This window comes from Pyxicephalus adspersus, chromosome 3 (assembly GCF_032062135.1).
Source record: "Pyxicephalus adspersus chromosome 3, UCB_Pads_2.0, whole genome shotgun sequence".
Classification (NCBI taxonomy): Eukaryota; Metazoa; Chordata; class Amphibia; order Anura; family Pyxicephalidae; genus Pyxicephalus; species Pyxicephalus adspersus.
Genome location: NC_092860.1, coordinates 152,384,655 through 152,405,968, shown reverse-complemented (window position 1 = coordinate 152,405,968; position 21,314 = coordinate 152,384,655). Strand labels below are relative to the sequence as shown.

General features: G+C 40.6%; 1 long non-coding RNA gene across 1 annotated transcript in view; it reads right to left on the bottom strand.

Annotated features, from left to right (window-relative positions):
* The window catches only part of LOC140327328 (uncharacterized), a 40,277-nt gene extending 30,837 nt beyond the window's left edge, over positions 1 to 9,440 (bottom strand). The window contains exons 1-2 of the long non-coding RNA XR_011920021.1: positions 9,336 to 9,440; positions 5,505 to 5,604 (exon numbers count right to left, since the gene is read on the bottom strand). This is a non-coding gene — a long non-coding RNA (uncharacterized lncRNA). The remainder of the gene's footprint in view (positions 1 to 5,504; positions 5,605 to 9,335) is intronic.
* Positions 9,441 to 21,314: the final 11,874 nt, after the last annotated feature.

Below are 21,314 nucleotides of genomic sequence, written 5' to 3'. Positions count from 1 at the left end.
TAAATCTGCTTCATCGGGGAATAGTTATGTACAAAAAGAGTACTACAATAAAATGCAGGAAACCCAAATGGACAAACAAATTGGGAGGATTGATGTAATGTATTCAAAACTAAAGCAAATATTACTGCACAAACAGCAAGATAATAGCTGTAAAAAAAAAACACATACACGCAATGGGGTATAGGTATATAATTCCTAATAAAGAGACCTACTGTATGTGTTGCACACCAAAACATATTGTCCATATCTGTCCATAAATTTTATATTTCATATATTAAGATATATAACAAAAAGACATATCAGTTGAATCCGAACTTTGGGAAAAAAACACAATCAAATGAATATCTTCTTCATCCTAATTATATAATTTAGATTGGGCTAATACTGGCAGATTTAACTGTCAGCTTTTAATTTTCTGTCATGATTCTGAGAGGAATAACCTAGCTTAAGACCCCTATCGAAATTTTGCAGATGTCCGAGTTGAACAAATGTCTCACTGCCTTCCCAAGGAATTTATGATTCTATGGTTAAACTACTACATGATTTTGAAGTCCCCTTTGGATGACAACCTACAGTATATAAAGGTTTAGTTAGCTTTTTTACTTCCACTGTTGTATTATAAATCTCTTTTGCAGAAAACTGAACATTGTTGGCCCCAACATCTTAAGCAATAGACTCTTTATGGTTTCAAAGAGGGGGCCAGCCATAATCTATTGGCCATAAATTACCCCCTATACTAGTAAAGAGGCTCGGAATTTTGTTGGCATTGACAGCTTTTACAGTAGATTCACCAGGATTTTTTCCCACCATTCTTTCTCTTACTTGGTTTCCAAAAGCCAATTGCCCCTTCCAATTTACATTCTAATGACCTTCTAATTTAATTTATGCTTAAGAATTGTTTTTCAAACCTGATGCGCCTGGGCACACAAACCCAAAACCAACTCCAGATATCCTTCAATCAAGCTTTATTCAATGTCATAAAGCACGACAAGGGTTAAGTCCAAATAAGCAAAGTACAAGAAGGTAAGGCAAATACAGGTCAAGTGTTATCCGGAGTCAGGGCAGGCAGCAGGCAGAATGGTCAGTAACAATCCGAGGTCAGGGCAGGCAGAGTTCAAGCAGAGTCAGTTTCAGACCAGGTCGCTATGGAGATGACAAAAGGAGATAAACCAACACAATGATGCACCCAAGCACACTGTGTTCACAGAGGCTTAAAGCGGGCAATGGTGTACAGGACAGGCTCTCCTTAAATGGCCAGAGTGACCAATGACCTTGCGCCACCTGGCGCCATCTGATAGGAGACTAACTGAATCCCCTGCCAAGTGCCACGCCCTCGGAGGGTACAAGGGGGACGCATGGTAGCACGCGCACCTCTTCCCACAGCATCCCTAGAACGTGCACTACTTCCATATTTGGCATATTTGGGCAAATCCCAATATTCGCGGCATCTCTTTGGTCGGAAAATAATTCAAATTTGTGGCCTTTGAAGATAATCCCCTTTTTTTTATATATCCTACATAGAGGTTTTAGGAATCTTCTATTTTTAAAATCACTTTGCAAAAACCTGAAGTCCTAAATATCTTGAATAATGTTCCTAATATTACCTCATCATAGGCCCCCAAAGGTCGATGTTCTGCAGAATGTCTTCCGGGATTCAGGAAAGCTCTAAGGGAAGGTTATCACATGTGTTGTTATGATTGTGTTCTGTGTCCAGAGGGAGAAATATCAAACCATTCGGGTAAGTATTGTTTTCCTAAATACATAAGTTACGATTTAAAGTTAAGTTTAAAGCATACCTAAACCCAAAATCAAAGATATCCCTTTCTTGTAAATGTTTTAATTTTTTTTTTATTTTTGCTTTTTCAAGGTGATCCTGCAAATACAAATAAATAAAATATTATAGCATAGGTCCTAAAAGGATTACTCTCTTACATACTATATAAAATACACAGAAACATCATCTCTATTTATTGTGCTTCATTTGCAGTGCAGGAAGATTATGGATAGTGGAAGGATGTTGTACATAATTTTTGGTGCACATTACAACACCCTGTCAAAGTACATAAAGTACACCCAGTATCAGACCTCATCTCTGATAAATATAGAAGGTGGACACTTGGGAGATGTTATACAGATTACAAAATGCCCTAATGGGTGGGTGTCAGCCTTGTTTAGTGGGTGTTCCTAGGAAGGCTGTATTTGCATGCAGAACACTCTAGGTAACACCAAGATGTAATGGTGAGCCTCTAGTTTAGAAAAGACTGAAATCCAGTAAATAAAAGGGACTGAAAAGGGACATCATCAAGCCATTTTCTGGGGGGAAAATGATTGGGGAGAGAATGTTAGAAATTAATGAACCATAAAATCAGACTTCAACATAGTAGCAGCTTCTACAAATTACAAAAGAGCATTGAAATCAGAATAGTTTGAATAGTTGCTTTAAAAACTACTAAAAGTGGGGTTCCTGTACATTTACTACAAGGTATGCAGTCTTGGTTTGCACATATTACAATACAATGTGATAATACCATAGCACTTCTGTTGCACAAATCCACCTTGTGAATTGTTTCTAAACACTTTTGAAAATTGGTAAAAAAAATATTGTTTATTATTTTGTGTCCTCATTCTACAGAAAGTGAAAACTGCCAGAAGTGTTCTAAAAATGAATGGCCTAATGATGCTAAAAATACTTGTGTGTCCAAGGTTGTTGAGTATTTGTCATATGAGAAGGATGTTCAGTGACACCACTGCTCACTTCTAGTTTTAGTTTGGATTACAAACACTTGAGCTGAGCAGCTCTCCAGAGATATAAAATCATTCTCCATGATTGCAGTGGTGGAGCCGCTCTGTTCATCAGAGGAAAACAACTACCAACTAACAAATGAAGACGAGATTTTATTGGGTGAAAGTTTCTGCAGGATTCCTCCGGGAAACAGAAATACCAATCACCACCTCGGGGAGAAATGTCATCAGGGAAATTCTTCTTTCTTTTATCTGTTCTTTCTCTCATTGAGTTTAGATTGCAAATAAAACAAAGAATCGACTCAAAAATGAAGGGTTTACTCTGTATAGTAAAGCACAAAGTCAATAAAACTCCTGGGATATGATTCTGTCCAGTTAAGAAGTGTATGTAATTGTGAATCATTTTCACCTGCTTTGAAGCAAATTAAATCAACAACAGATTGACAAGAGGGGCAACATAAAGCCAGTCCCAGGAAATAAATTGTCTTCCTGCAACCCCTTTCTCTTTGTCTTCCTGCAACCCCTTTCTCTTTCCTTATTCTTGCTGACTGATGTTTCACCAGTCTTGCATTCTGTTAGTGCCTATGTCACTGCTGGTAATGTTCAGTTGCATGAAGGTCATACTGTACCTGCAGCCTACTCAGGTTTTAAAGGTAGTCTAGAACATAATGGATAATACAATAATTTAAAATACCAAGAGAAGGGCCTTTACAAAAGCAGAATCTGGACAGAGGCACAGAAGTGTAACAATCTCTACAGAAGGAACACTATCAGAGCCCTGCAAAATATCCTCAATTTGTTAAGTGTGTACGTGTTTCTGACCAAACTGTCAGAAACAGACTCCATGAGGTAGCATATGGACCTGATGTCCTGTAGTATGACCCATGCACATAGCCCAGCATAAGGCAGGTATATTTTCATTTGTCAAAGAACACCACAATTGCCAAATTCACCATTGAAGTCCCACTCTATTCACAGATGAGGACAGGTTCACTTTGAATACACATGACGTGAAAAAGCTTGGAAATGATCCAGTATAATCAGTTTGGCATTGGGACAGTGATGGTCTGGGGGGAGGGGGACATATTCTTGGGGGAACTCATAGACCTCCATGTGCTAGCTAATGGTACTGACTACTGTATCAGGTACCAGGATAAAATCCTCAGACACAATGTCAAAACCTAAATGATGGTGCAAGACAATAGAAAGCTTTATGTGGCTGAAATGTGTTCTACATGTGATGTGTTCTAAATCCTGGTACCCCACTGGGATCCAATGGAAAAACTCAACAATAGTAACATTATGTATCTGCACATCGGACTCCACCAGTTAGCATCACAGGCTGTCAGGGAGCTCACTAATGCCCTGATCAAAGTCTACAGATATCTCCAAGGGCACAAGCCACTGACTTAGTGGCACAAGCCATCTGTTTGCTATTACAAACAGGTGGCTGAAACTGATCACCAATCAAAAACTGGTTTATTGTAATGAATGACATTGCTCCACACTGGTGGAAGAAAGTGAAGTCCATGTGGGACAATTCCATTTTTCACACTAAAAACGTTCCCTAATTAATTTAGTGGACAAAAAAGCACCAGGATGCCATGCCTGACAAATCTGACCATATGTCCAGCTTCTAGACCCAGTGATCCATGGGGTTGACAGTTAATTTTTGAAGCATTTTGTGACATGCCAGATAGAAGATTAGATAAGGCAGATTGTATCACTACCAATCTTCAAGCTGCAGCTGTGGTTGAAGGTAATTATCCATTAAGATAATGGATAGTTGGCCTTGCTCCGCCAAATGTTGCTGCTACTGAGACAAAAGGAGGGCTGAGGACTGATGCAATGGGGAACAGAGAGATACCTGCTGGTAATAAGAGGACTAGGTATGCACCTTACAGGTAAAGGTTTTCCTAAGGTTGGCTGCACAATGTTTTTTTTTTAATTACAGTTTTGCCTCCTCTTCAGAAGGCTTATACAATTCTCTACATTTTGTTTTGATTGTGAGGGTCTAGGAGTTGCTACCCAGTATTCACATTTCTAAATGATATGAACACCACTTTTGTCACTGCAAAACAAGCCAGCATTCAGGTTGTCATGTTTGCAATGTAGACTCTGAAATTACTTTCTCTGGCCCCATTGTGGGCCTTCATCATTCACATCCTTAATTAACCTCTAGTGCCTGGGGATCTTCTCAATGAATGCGGCTGTGGCCGCATTCATTGAGAACAGTGTGTGATCCCCAGCACTACAGGTTAAATCTCCAGTGCTTTGGGTATCGCAAAAAGGAGGATTCTGATGGAATCCTGTGAATCCTCATGTTATAATTTCCTCGATCTTCCAATGGTTTTGCGAAATCGGTTTGAGGAAATTTTCGCTCATCCCTAGTGCAGAGGTGATGTTGGAAGGAAAGCTTACTCTACAATCTCGTGTGTAGCGTAAGTCAGCTATGAAATGCAAAGCTCCATGAAATGAGGAGAAAAGAATACATTTAAATGAATATAAAATATGTATGATGTGTTTTCAGGCATTTCAACAGAATACTATATCAATTTATCATGCTGCCAGTGATTAGAGCTGACTTTGTGGCCAGTGGGGAGGTTTAGGGGCAAATACGGTTTAGAAGAAAAATTATAAACACACTTACTGATTTAAAAATTCCCAAGAGATATTTAGGGCACAGTTTTAGTTTATTCAGATTTCTACAATCTCTAATGATCATGGTCCCTGCATATTGGAAATCTTTAGATATGACTCACCTGGGGGTAAACTGAACAGATCATTTCTTCCACACATCAACCACAGAAAGGGCCCTTCCTTTTGGCATGTTGGCAAGGAAGATAGCAGCTTACCCAATTTCTGGCAAGATCAACAAAAACATTTTATAATGTTTGTTGCAAATATCAAAGAAATATGAGAAAATGCTTTGATTTGTATATGTATGTACGTGTAGTGGGCATAGAAGATGAGCAAAAAAAATAAATAAAGAATTGATTGTTTATCTTATGTTCATCTATTTCCTTTGCCACCACACCACACCATAAACCGGTTTAAATTTACTCAGTCTGCTTTCTGCTATATGCAAAATTGATCTGGACTGCTTTAGAGGCACCCAATCACTTCTGCAATGTAGACAATTTGCTTTCCCCTCCTGATACCGCTTCGGCAGCTTTGGTCATGTAGGTGATTATTCAGATGTCTTTCTTTTATTGGTAGTTTGCTCAGGATGCTGAACAGCCTAGGAACTTTGAAAGAACCTGAAAGTGCCCCATCTTGAGCGCTACCATGTTCATGCTCAGTATAGTGCTGGATGTTAAAGGAGAAATAGATTGGGTATACTGTGTCCTCAGTCTATTTAGACCACTGATGTGTCTGGTAAGATCTGTCACCACTGTATATAAGGTTTCTTATCAATCAGATGGCAGTTTTAAAGTTAAAAAAAAAAATAAAATAAAAAATGAAATTCAAACTTGTAAAAAAATACATACCAAAGTGTGAAGGATATGTGTGAACTGATGGAACAGAAGTAAAAACTTTTGTAAAAAAGGTTAGTTTTTAATACGCCAACATATAGATAAGTAAACTATACATAAGCTGGCCAATAGTGAACAAACTAAAGTGAAATGTTCTGTAATTTCCCTATAAAGCTCTGCTTGAGAGCATTTCTACTAAACACAATAAAATAAAAGTCCAGCCAGATGAATAGCAAAAGGAAAGGTAGGACCTGTCACTAAAAATGTTATAGTCAGGGATAATATTTTTTTAAAACTGTATTATAGACAGTAAGTTTTTCTATTTCCATCTCTTATTCACAGTGTTATCAAGAGAGAACATACTCATCTCCTGGCTTTTTTATTTGCTATTTATGACATAAATAACAATCCGGATATTCTGCCTAATGTTACTCTGGGATATCATGTGTATGATTCTTGTGGAGACTTGAGAAAAGTTACAAAAGATGTTCTACAAATCTTGTCTAGACATACGAGGACAGCTCCAAATTATTCCTGTATGGAGCGGGATAAGGTGGCTGGTTTTATTGGGGACCTCAGATCAGATACCACTCTCCAAAGGGCTCAGCTGTTGAATCTGTATGGCTTTACCCAAATAAGAACCTCATATACCAACCGTATGCAGCTATTATTATGTATAATGTAGGTTCAGTGGTATGTGTGTTTAAAGTGAAATAAAACAAACAGAAAGAGGTTTAAGGAGCTTTGTGGAAGGAATTTGAACTTCGAACAACAGCCATGGGCAACGTGAAGAGCAGGTGTAGGGTTTAAGAGGGGGTCAATTGTTGAGACGAGGTTGCGTGGGTTGAAAGCTTGAGAGGAAATGACTGCAGAAAAATGATTTTCCTTGGTGACAGTGAGCTCTGTGTTAATGCTTTGTAGCTTAGCTTTGTAGTCCACGAAGTCAGCACTGAGGGCAGATTTCCTCCACTTGCGCTTAGCTACACGAACAGTCTTTTGTAGCTGTTTGGAGTGATTGTTGTTCCAGAATCGCGGGGTGGCAAGGTTACAGAGTTTTGAAAGTACCAGGTCCAAAGTGTGTCCGGCTATGTGTGTGGGGCCATTGATGTTGTAAGTCCAAATTAGGAGGTAATAGAGAGCAGTTTGGCTGAGGAGGGAAGGTTGGGCTCATCCATTGCAACATTAATGTAACCAAGGATAAGGGTGGGCAGGTCATAGGAAAGAGTGTGTGAGAACCAGGATGCAAAGTTATCCAAAAATTGTGGTACTTGGCCAGGGGGGCGTTAGACAACAGCAACAATGAGGGGTAAGAAGCTAAAAAAGGCTGACAGAGTGGACTTCATAAGAGGTTAAAATGAGAGAGGGTGGGGGAGGAAGGACTCTGTATGTACAGTTAGGTGAGAGAAGCAGACCAACACTAACCCCTACTTTGTTGCCAGGTCTAGGGGTTTGTGTAAAGTGCAGGCCTCAATAGGAAGGAGCAGCAGAGGAGGCTGAGTCAGAGGAGGAAAGCCAAGTTTCAGTGAGAGCAAGAAAGTTCAGAAATTTGCAAAGGAAAAGGTTGTGTATTGAAGTTGATGTATTGCCCACAGATTGGGCATTTCATAGACTGCCAGAGAGAGGGGGTTAGAACTTATGGGTAGGGTGAATGGGGTGAAGTTAGGAGAAGGAAGTGTCTTGCTGAAAGTATATGGAAGGGGGAGGCTGTGTGGGGGACCAGGGTTGGGTGAGATGTCACAAGACAGTATCAGTAGAGAAAAAAGGTGCAGGAGCACAGACAGAGAAATAAGGAGCAGAGTGACAATGAGTTATCAGACTGTGGAGGACAGGGAGTAGTGCAAACAAAGATAGAGCACTTGGCAAAGTTATCTTTTTTATGTGAAACTTTCATTTATTCACAAATTCCACTTAGAAGAATCTATTGTGTTGTAAAGAAATACCATTGTTACAAATCCTTCCAATAAAATGTCTGAGGAACTGTACGTGTTCGTTATTGTATTTGTTACACATGAGATACTTTGCCTCTTCCTTGGTAATAAATCCAAACTCTTCTCCAGCCAAGGAGCCTGGATGGCTATTAAAAGGATGGGCATTGATCATACACAATATCTGTGATCATTTCACAATAATACATTTCTCACTTCCACTCATCTGTGCTCCTGATATTTGTAAAATATCGGTGTGTGCTGCACAGGATATGGAAACCAATTGAATGGCCCTCACCACTGATTGAAGACCCTGCCAATATGACCAGCAAGCATTCTGTAAAAGGTGAACAATCCACAATGACAGAGTGGGGATAATAAGTTTATTTCACATAACTTGTTTTCTGCACAAATGTTCCATGTTTGGGAATTTCAGAGACATTTTTAAACCATTTCACAAATCTTCACCATGTGGCAGAAAGTGTCTAAGTGGACTTGGCCATTGGTGTTTAAGGAGTGTAAATCCGTCCACTTGTGGAAGAAGATTCCTGACCCCCTCATTTGTGATAATGGACTCTGATGTAATAGACGGAGCTGAACATTTGTGGTAATGGACTGTGGACCTGACCAAGTCAGTGTCATCCCCACTGTCACTTACCAGACCATGAGCACTATCAGAGGGGCTTGGTGCTTCCATAATATTATTTATAAAGAATTCAACTTTGGGGTAAAAAGTTTCCTGTTATCTGTGCCCAGACACTGTGTTGGAATTGTCACTTTTAGAAGACAGGAAGAAGAAAATTATAAAAATAATTAAAATAAACATATTACATATACTGTCATCAGAATACAATATTTTTGATGAATCCAAACAGGAAGTAATGAGATTCTATTTAATGGGAACACAGGCATCAATGAATGTCTGACAAAAGCTCTAATGGTATTATTGCTCCATGTGTCCCCATTACAGGGATCTGTCCTGATTTCCTGTATCTGAGACTATCATCTATAGAGCAGGTATATCACAATGCTAAGAAAAGTTTTAGTGAAAATTTTCTGATAAAATATCATTACAGTGAAGGGACAGTGACTATGATTTACCAATAATGACACCTAATGACTCCCTGTCATCACACCATTCATTTTTTAAAACTCTTTCAATGATAGCTGAGCATTTATTTATTTTATTTACCTGTAAAATTCTCTCTTGTGGGAAAATTCAAAGATTTGAGACTGCTTAGTGCGGCCAATTTTTGGATGTGATGTCAGCAGGCCAATCAAAGTCAGCGCTGTCAGTCATGTGACACTGTCTAGTATTCCTTCCCCCTGATGTTATTTAGAAGGTTCCGTGGAGAGTTGATGGGGAAAGGTGTGTAACCAGGGCCAGATTTCTGGGAGCACTGTGTGTAGGTGTTTTTACTCTCCATAATATCTTAAAATGTAAAACAAATCACAATGACCTAGTAAGATCAGAGTTCCAGTATCAAATATGGCCACCCAGTAAGATTTACTTCCTGTCATGTGATCATTACATCACTTCCCCTAGCTGGCTTAGTTTCTCTTTCTGTCAGGAGCTGTCAGCTGAGCTGCACTGCACAGGCGAGGCCCTACAGAAATGTTGAGATGGGACAGAAGTGAGGAGGAGAATATGGTAGCAGCCAGGACCTCTCATCCTCCTCAGTACAGACTGCAGTCCTGGTAGGAGATTGTGTGAGCTTAAACAGGATGAATAACGTGGGGTATGGGCAGTGTGTAGAAAAACACATGGACATGTCATAGGAATCTGGGACTACAGCCTGGACTCATCTAAAAGCTTGATAGTCACTGTGTATGGTCAGGTAAACTCACCTTGTACCATCAGCAAACACTGTAAAGATCTGGGGTATTGGGTGCAGAATGTGGGGAAGGGAGTATTGGGTGCAGGATGGGGGGTTATTGGGTGCAGGATGTGGGAGGGGGGGTATTGGGTGCAGGATGTGGGGAGGGGGGTATTCGGTGCAGGAGCCTGTACAATTGCACAAAACTGAGGGTGAAGCCAGAGTTCAGCTTTAAAAAAGAAGAAACATTTTATGTATTGGATGAAATGTTTTTGTGGGCTCCTTTAGGAAATAGAAGCTGCATTTCCTGGAAGCCATGTGATGACTGAGACAGATTTAGAGAAAAGAATATGTGAAATGTTGTGGTGTATACCGTACACAAAGCTGGTGACAGCACTGCTCACTTCTAGTTTTAGTTGGGATTACAAACAATTGAGCTGAGCAGCTCTCCAGAGATATAAAATCATTCTCCATGATTGCAGTGGTGGAGCCGCTCTGTTCATGAGAAGAAAACAACAACCAGCTCACAAATGAAGACACAATTTTATTTGAAAAAAGTTTTTGCAGGATTCCTCCCGGCAACAGAAATACTGTTTTTTTTGTTTTTGTTTTTTTTTTTTTTTTTAATATAATTTTTATTTAAGGCAAGACAATAGAAAACAAATACAGTAAAAAAGAAAACGGTGCAAAAAAGACATACCATACAATCGAGTACAAAATACAAAAGAGAAGAAACAGCATGTATCAGGCCACACAAAGACCCTAACATAAATAATGTTACCGCAGATATGAAATACATCCCAAAATATTTTCTTTGCCCCTTAATTTTTTAATTTTTATAAAAGTGACCAAATATACATAGAAAGATTAGAAAAATAACCACATAACCAAGGGACAAAACCAAGTCCCGAAAACTAAGACATACCTTTGAACAATCGGTGGACTGTTCTCTCCCTCTTCGCCTTACAAAATACAACATAAAAGTAAAAGGATTTTTAGATTTTTCCCCTCTCAGGAAACATGCACCCTTATATCAAACAGATTTCTAATTAGTCGCTCTCAAAGCTCTCATGTCTTATCAAATAGTGTGGTGAAAGGTTTCTATAATATCATGCAGCTGAGATGGAGATAAGGAATGCTGTAAGTATTGCATCCACGTTGCAAAAACTTTACTGGGTGAGTGTGTAGTGTTTGGTGGCTTCAGTTTTGTCAGTAAACAAGGGTTTGCAAATAATTAGTACACTGCGTCAATGTGGGAGGTTGGGGTTCCATCCATTACTTTTTATATAGCTTTTTTAGCTGCCAGCAAACAAAGATGATCAAATTTGGATAAACCAGAAGCAACACTTGAGGAGGGTTCTCTGTGGAAAAAAGGCTAAATGAGGTGACAAAGAATGGGCATGTCCAGTAACCCGGGTAATATACCGAAAAACTGAGTTCCAAAAGACACTCATTGCCGGGCAATCCCATAACCAGTGCTCTAAAGGAGCCAGTGGACAAGCACACTTAGGGCAAGCCACTATCCTCTGAGCCACCACTCTAGAACGAAACTGCGAATTGAACACATAATGCGCTCTATGGATCATTTTAAATTGCAGTTCTCACCACACCTCACTAATAAAAGATTTCCTGACAATGGACCAGCTAGCCTCTAATAGTTCTAGCATATCAGAATATGGGCACCTTAAATAATCAGCCCATTTGCCCACGAAAGATAACTTTGGTTCTACCCCTGTAGAGGTTTCCAACAATAATGGGTGGATATATGATATCGAATGTTGAGATGTAGGCGGGTCCAGCATTCAACCTAAAGGAAGAGGAATAGGCAGTATGGTATAAGTGCCTCGCTGCAGGGAAAAAAAACGGACTTGACCTGTAAATAATACAGAAAGTGTTGGGAGGGGAGGGCAAACTTAGCCCTAAGGATATTTAATGATAATAAACATTTGGTGTCATCCAACAAATCCCTCAATTTCTCAATACCTCGCCTTGCCCATAATTTATAGGCGTTATATTGCAATCCCTGACAGAAACTAGGTGACAAATATAATGGTGTCATAGCGGTAAAGTTTTTGCCAGTAGCGACACAGCTTTTTAGTCTCTCACCATGCCAGCAAAGTGTCCCTCCGAAGCAAATTTGTATGCACATTGCGTGGTATACTAGCATATGGGGCATTAGGTAAACCAAGCAATGACCCAGGTTTCACCAGTAAAGATTCCAGCTTAACCACTGCATAAAAAGATGTGTGATGCCACCAGTCCTTCACATGCTATAAGTTGTATTTGCGTATGTCTGGGAAGCCCATACCAAGACTTTGTTTAGATTGAACCAATTTGATTCGAGCAATCCGAGGGGTCTTGCCTTGCCACAGGTAGGCTGTAAAGGCAGCGTTTAATTTCTGGATATCAGAATGTCTAAGCAAAAAGGGTAATGTTTGCATGGGGTATAATAAGCGCGCAAAGCTAATCATTTTAAGTAAGTGACACTATCCCATTAGAGATAAGACTTGTCTTGACGAGGGTAGCTCAGACTTTCTAGCCCATCCTTCAACACCACCATCAGAACCTCTACCTTCCCTCGACCCCCACCTGCTTACCAACCACTCCCCCACCAATAAATACCCAGACACCAATCTTGGATTCAAATTGGCTGGCAAGCAGCCGTTTTTTTTAACACCAATAAATAAATTAACCATTCAAGTAATTAACAAATATCCAAAAATAAATAAGTGACAAATAAATACATTTACACTTTCGATATGCAAACATACATTAACATAACATGACACTCCAATATTGTCATGAATATTACTTAACCGGGATTGTATAACGCAAAAATATTACATTAAATATAACACATTTAACCAACAACTTAATTCCTCCCTTTTTATTAATACCTAACCATAACAACAGTATCCATAATGTTATCAAACTCCATACTCCTAGTTATACACCCAAACAACCAGGCTGCACGTATCAAAAGGCAATCTACACCCAACAGGACTTTAATTCTTCCAACATCTCCACCTTGGCCCCTAGCCTCCCAGCACGGCCTCAGGAGCCATATTTATCTGTTCACCATAAAGGGGGAGACCCCACGGCAGAGGATCCCCCCTGCTAAATTCCACCACTTTACCAAAGCACTGATCTTTGCCTTCCAAGACCCCAACTGCCATAGCGCTCAGGTGGGAAACCTCACATCTGAGCGCTATCTCCACACTCGCTGAGCTTGTTGAATTCCATCCTGCCAGTTTGTCTTCCTCCGTTCCCGAGCGCAGAACTGCCCCACCGCCGTATTCACCATAACCTGAGCTGTGTTGAACCATTCAATTAAGCAGGGGCTTGTCCGCAAATTTCTCCTGGCCACCGTAACTGGCCCCGCTTGGAACATTACCCAAATCATAGCCCACCCTGGCATGAAGCCCTACCATGCAAAGGGACCACTCACCCGCCACAAATGTGCCAACGCATGATGTAGCACTACAATACCCCCATTCCTGGCCATTGAAATGGCCCCACCACCGTATACACCTCACCCCGGCAGTGTTGAACTATGCCCCCGAGCAGGGTGCCCGTCCAGCTGGTCCCGGCCACCGTATCCAACCAGACAGCAAGGCACCTGGGCACCCACTCCACCGTAATCTAAATACTTTGATCCAGTGTACTGCCCCCTTTGCCCCAGGTGAGCACGCTGTCTATTGGTCAGCTGGACCGCCATCCACCTATCGCTGTGCCCACCTCACAACCCGATGCAAGCCGAACCAACCACAGCTGAACGCCCCAACTTAAAATTTAAACAAATCATTGCCTCCCAGTCCAAAGGCAAATTTTGCCACCCATGCCCAGTAACCACCAGCTGCCCCTGCTAACTCACTCACCGTACCCCACCAACTTCAGAATAACCTGCCACCGAAATCCATACCTCATGAACAACATCCACACCTGGTCCACCTGGAACCCATCTCCGAACGTCACCCTACTCACAACATACTCCAAACTACGCTTGCCACCGCATGCCCCCCTCAAAGAAAAAGTGAAGACATTATTTTACCAACATCTCAAGACGAATAGACATAACACCTGAATCCTGGCCAGAGGCCAGGGCAAAACCAAACTGTATGTCCTCCCACTATGGTAAAACCAGTCACAGTACTGACGACAAAGGGGTAAGGAAGCATACCACCCCAATGAACAGCCACAAGGGTGCACCACAGAATACCATCCCAAAATACTGACATCAGGGAGTAATACTGTATACCGTATACCATCCAACAATATTGATACCAGGGAGTAATGAAGTATAGCATACCCCCGGCACTGACACCGGAGAGAAATTGGGAATGCCATCCCACCATACTGACCCAGGGAGCAATATAGTATACCATCCCAAAGCACCAACACCCAGGAGAATTAGAGTAGAGCAACCCAGTACTTCCTTTGGAAGTAATACCGTATACCATCCCCAACAATGCCATTGGGGAGATATAGTGCAAACCAATCCCTACCATACTGACACCAGGGAGTAATAGCCTATATCCTCCCACCATACTGACACTCGAGAGAATTAGACCATACCACCCCCTTGTACAGACACCATCAAGTAAAATAGTATACCATACAACCTCTAATGATAGGGAGGACCCAACTCAGCCAACCCAAAGTACTAACACCAGGGAGTAATAGAATATACCCTCCAACACCACTGAGACCGGAAAGTAATAGAACATACCATCTAAAACCACTGACATAGGGACTAACGGACTATACCATCCCAACACAAGGGAGTACCCGAGCATAGCTGTCCACAAAACCAACCCCCAAGGAATAATTGAGTATACTATCCCGCCATACTGACACTACTGAGAGAAAATAGTGTATACCATCCAACAGCACTGACACCAGGGAGAAAAAGACTATACCCTCCTACAGTACTAACACCAGGGTGTAATAATAAATACCATCTCACAGCATTGACACCAGGGAGTAATGGAGTATACCATCCCACTGTACTGACACCTGGGAGAAATACTGTATACCCTCCCCCAGTACTAACACCAGGGTGTAATAATAAATACCATCAACAGCACTGACACCATGGAGTAATAGAGCATACCCTCCCCCAGTACTGACCCTGGGAGAAACAATGCATACCATCCCACAGTACTGACACCTGGGAGTGGTAGCAAATACCATCCACCCATACTGACACCTGGGGGAATTAATAAATACCATCCCACTGTACCGACACCTAGAAGAAATAGTGCATACCATCCAACAGTACTGACACTAGGCAGTAATAGAGTATACCATTCCATGGTACTGACATCAGGAATCAATAACAAATACCCTCCCACTGTGCTGACACCTAGGAGAAACACTGCATACCATCCCACAGTACTGACACCCAAGAGTAATAGCAAATACCATCCCACTGTACTGACACCAAGAAGTGATAACAAATATCGTCTCACCGTACTGACAGCTGGGGCAAATAGTGTATACCATCCTCCAACACTGACACCTGTGATAAATGGAGTATACCATCCCACAGTACTGAAACCAGGGAGTAATAGCAAATTCCATCCCGCCGCACTGACACCTAGGAGAAACAATGTATACCATCCCACAGCACTGACACAAGTAATAGTATATACCGTCCGCAGTACTGACACCTGGGAGAAACAGTATGTACCGTCCTCTGTACTGACACCAGGGAGAAATATAGTATACCTTTCACAGCACTGACACCAGGGAGTAATAGTATATACTGTCCTCAGTATTGACACCAGGGAATAATAGTATATATTGTTCTCAGCACTGACACCAGGGAGTAATAGTATATACCATCCTCAGTACTGACACTAGGGAGAAATAGTATATACTGTCCTCAGTGCTGACACCAGGGAGTAACAGTATGTACCGTCCTTCACACTGACACCAGGGAGTAACAGTATGTACTGTCCTCAGTACTGACATCAGGGAGAAATAAAGCATATCATCTCCCAGTACTGAGACCAAGGCCTTGTCTTGACCCCAATTTGCCTTCCAAGCGCTATTCCCCTTTATACCAGTTTTACCTCCTCCTCCACCACCTTATTTGAAAAAAGAAAAAACTACAGGCCCGTGCCACATTGATCACAATGTTACACTACTACAAGATATTACACTATTAAAACATGGAACTCAAGGGTGTTGGATTAAAATACACAGCACTGGACTGTGGGGGTATAATATAAAAAAATTGAAAAAATTGTACATTCTAACAAGCCAGGCAATAGAAAGCTTGAACGAAGTATAGGGGGCAGGTAGAACAGGGACACAATAATAAGGGTTACTGGATACCTATGGCATAATTAACTTGGAGCTCCAAATTTTCTGTGTCTTGATTGTAAAGTGATCTGTTATGTGGGGCTCTGCTGATTGTCCACATACAACACTGGATGTTGAGGCTGTAGTTTTCACTGTAGCGAGGGCTGGAATTTAGGTTGGGGGGCGGGAGAAGAAATCTGTAGGGAATTGGGGGAATGGAAATCACTGCAGGCAGGCTGGGTCACCCTGGACTGTTACTGACCTCTACTAGTCAGATATTTATTCCCGTGCTAGAAAAATGTTTCATGTTTCTTCTACTGCTCAGTGTGGTGGTCCCTGTGTTAGTACTAGTAGTGTCCCTCTAACCACTGCAGGCTTCATATGACCATTGCACTTTAGTCTGCATATGTTTTCATTTTCACAATATGTATTCTTGTAAGCAGGATTTCATGCAACATTTGGTGTAAGACATTTTGGTCACTGTTTCACCCCCCAAAAAAATTCAGATATCATCATGTGTGCAGTTATTGACAAACAATGTACACTTGGGAATGGGGATTTGATTCAATCTTTATTTCCATAAATAAAAATAATAAAGTACACCTTAGGAATTATCCAATAAAGAAATGCATTGTACCAGAGCTGTTATACCTATTGATTCTAATATAAATGTATTCAGTATTCGGTACAATCTGTCCGATTCCACAAACACAGCAGAAAATGATTGCACCAGAGCAGTTACTCTTGTTAATTCAACCAATAAAAAAGTGCAACAAAATGGTCATCCTGATTATTTTCACTCATGAAAAATAAAGTACACCAGGGTGCTCACAATTGTTCACTGGGAATGCAGGGACACACTTTGTTGCATTTGTATTTAAATCATATCTATGGCTTTACTTAGTAAACTGTGCTCCATCCTAAATGTGCCTTACTGGTTAATATAACATTGTCAACATATTTCAAGTTGTTTTGCGATCTATTGCTAGCAGCCAGAATTGCCCTTTATAAGGCATTGAAATCCCCAAATAACTATTCTGATATTTTTAAAAAATATATAGCTCCTCCCCCCATTCCCAAAGCTTAATTCTGTTGAATTGAGGAAAGGGGTACATTTTTAGAAAAAAAAAAGATAATATTACCAAAGAAAATGCTAGAAAATATCTAACGCATTAACCTGCAATACACAACATACATCTGTGGGAAAATGTGCAGCTGGCCTTAATGGCTCTGTGTCTACGATTATGTTACTCTGAAACAGTAAATCACAATTGGATAAAAAGATGCACAAAGATTCATGCTGTGCTTTTGGATAACATATACAGTCCTGGTGTTGTACAAATGTTTTTATAATATTAATATTCTTGTAGAAAATAATAAAGAATGCAACATTTTATATCATTTATTTCTCCAACATGTTTTTTCGTGTGTTTAGCTCAGGTTTAAATAGCAAAATGTACAATTTAGGAAAAAATATACAGAATAAAACCCCAGCACTGGAAGTCAGTATGGCGAATATCTCCACGGCCCCCATGTATTTCCCTCTGGTGCTCAGATAGGCCGGGATCATGGCAATCCACACACTGCAGAACACCAGCATGCTGAAGGTGATGTACTTGGCTTCATTAAAACTGTCCGGTAATGTCCTCACCATGAAAGCCAGAACAAAACTCACAGCTGCCAGAAACCCCATATAACCCAATGTGATATAAAAGGACAATGTTGAGCCTTCATTGCATTGTATGATGATCTTCCCAGGATAGGAGTGCATGTCATACTCCTGAAATGGTGGAGAGATGGACAACCAAAGAAACCCATTTATAGCCTGAATGGATGACCAGAACAACATGACTGGATTGGGAAGTTTGACTCCCACCCATTTCCTACAGGAGCTTCCAGGTCTGGTGGCTTTGAAAGCAATGGAGACCATGATGGTTTTAGCTAGGATAGAAGACACAGAGATAGTGAAGACAATTCCAAAGGAGATTTGTTGGAGCATACAAGTGATATCCACAGGACGGCCAAGGAACAGGAACACAGAAAGGAAACTCAGAGTGAGAGAGCAGAGCAGAATGAAGCTGAGGTTCCGGTTATTGGCTTTGACCATGGGTGTGCTCCGAAACCAGAAAAATATTCCAAGGATAAAGACAGATGTGGAAGCAAATAGGACAGAAGACACTGAAAAAATTATAACAAGAACATCCTTCTCATATGACAAGTACTCAGTAATCTTGGAAACACAAATATTTTTTGCATCATTTGGCCATTCATTTTCAGGACATGTCTGGCAGTTTTCACTGTCTGTAGAATGCGGACACAAAAAAAACAAACTTAACATTTTATTTTTTTATAGTAGAGGCAATTGGTGAAATTGTACAAATAACACAGTAATGACTTTTAATGTAATCAGTGAAAGGGCAATAGGACACTTCAATTTCAACTTCCCAATGTCATAAGAATTGAAGTTAAACAGATTCCACAAAAGTGTTTTTACTGCAGCATGCCATTTATATGTGAAGGGTGATATGTGTGCATTTTAATGGGGGAAGAACTGTGCTCCATTTCCACCATGCCTTCAACATCATCCTATGCATAAACTATTTTCAATTCCTTGAAAACACTTTTGTAATTAAATATTTAACAGTGACCATTTTGTTGGATACTACCAAAAGAATTTGCTCTGACTCATTACAATCCCAGTGTAATATGGTATTTAGAAGTAACTATTCTATTGCCCATGGGAAACCAGAAATATCTTCTGGCCCTTACCAGCTGTGCCAGTCCCCATCCTATTTTGTGCCGCTGTAAATCTGCCAGATAAGGAGACAGCTAGGTCAAAAGGAAAAGTTGGTCCTACCATCCCCTCAGCAGGCCCTCTTTTTTGATGATCATCAAGTAGAACCATTTAGCAATGGGATCTTGTCACAACCACTTTGTCACTGTAGTGTTAAAAAAATATCCTACAAACCTATGAATCCTTTTACCACACTAACAGCACCACAATAGAGACCTGTGTTTATGAGGCACAATCTTTGAAAATACTTTCTGCAAAAAAGAACAATTGGAAGAATGGAGATTATTTTACCAATATGATTGATTGAAAATGTAATCATGTTAACTGGTTGTATGTTTTTAATGTTTGTTACATTTGTATTGTGGTTTTAATTATTTTCTATTTGGAGAATGGCATTTAGTTTATTAGTGCATTTAATACACTTGTATTTTCTGAGATATCCTACTGCTGCCTGTCACAGCCTTACTAATTGGTGTGAATGTCTTGCAATTGTTTATAGTTATCTGCAGAATTACCATATAAAAATAAATTGTCTAAAAAAGAAAATGAATATAGGCACCACATCCAACAACTGGCAGCTACAGCTCTTTCTTTGTTGGGTTTAGGTAGCATTTAATATTGAATAAATAAAAAGAACAGAAGGGTTTTTGGCAAATAAAAGTATTGCATTCAATGAAAGTTCTTATATACAACAATACAAAGCATATTTATCCAGTAAACCACAATAAATGCTTGTGGTTTACAGAAAAACCTTTAGCCCCTAGGGGTCACTATACAGGTCAGTGTTCTCCCCAGCCCCTTTTAGCTGGGCGCACAACCCGGCACTTTTCAGTAACCACCCGGCTGTTTTTATGTGACTACAGATGACTTGTGTCACAATACAGGGGATGCCACCCGCCTACAATTTCTTCCCACCCGGTTCCAAAAAATTCCTGGGTTGAGCACTGCAGGTATCATCTAGCATGCTGCGCACATATACAACCATGAGTGTTTAAACTTGCAGAGAAGAATATTTATGTTCATGTAGACTGTTGTACCCGATGCGTTTCGCTCTATTAGGCTTCCTTGGGGGTATTGGTGCATCAACAAAATGTTACACATGCAGTTAATGTACATAAATTCATAAACATACATAAAGATATTTATTAGATAAATAAAAGTGAGCTAAAATACAGGTGATACCGTATATACTCAAGCATAAGTCGATCCAAGTATAAGTCGGGGTACCTATTATTTTTACCTTGGAAAACAGGGAAAATTGATTGACTCGAGTATAGTGTCCTGGCCTAGCACTTCAAAAGCCAGAGAGATAACCTCTGAGCCACCATGCACACTGCAACCCATGGCCTGTGCAAACATAGCCTAACTTTTCTGCCTGGCATTAGGTAAATCACTTGCTGACTATTTGTCTGTATTAGACTGTCTGTTACTTTACACACAGTGCCCCTCTCTTTGTATGATTGTCTTTATAATGTTTTAACACTTCTTTTTTCATTTTTTATTATGCTTTTCACAATAAATTCTATAAGCAGACCCTCTCCTGAAGGATTATACAGTACTCTGACACCATCCTCCATTGTACCTGCTGGGATGATCGCACTCTACACTGCCCTCTCTGCACACACTAAAGACGCGCTGAAACTCCAACCACTCCCTTCTCTGTTCCAGCCTTCCTACAGGGCAGTACAGGGCGGGGCCGGTATTGATGTTCTGCCCTGCAGCGGCATCATGCTGTCGTGGATCTGGGGCTGTAGTCATGCTGTTGCGGGTTCTGGGGTGAAGTCACGCTGTTGCGGGTCCCAGGCTGAAGTCACACTGTTTAACTTACATGGTCTTGCTATGCAGCTTAGTCCTGCTAACATGAAGAAATCAAATCAAGAGGGGTTCTAGATTTTTTGGGAGGTTTTTGGTTGTTGGTAGTGTCACCAGTTATTTGCTGTGGAGCAAGCAATTATGGGTCCCAAAAAGTAGTTGTAGACCTATAGATAGTAGGTAATAGTAAATCCCAGTTAAAGGTATATATGATTCCAATTTGACTGAAGATTCTAGAGTGGATAAAGCATACCTGTGGAGATAAGTGCTCCTGTCCCTGCAAGTCGGGTGAGAGAGGGGGTGCCCTCCTCACATGCTAAGGACAGAACAAAGAGTGTGTGAACCTCTGGAAATGATCCTAAGAAATGGGGAGATATGTGTTGTATGAAAGCAGATCAGAGCATTTTGTCAGTGTGTGTGTGTGTGTGTGTGTGTGTGT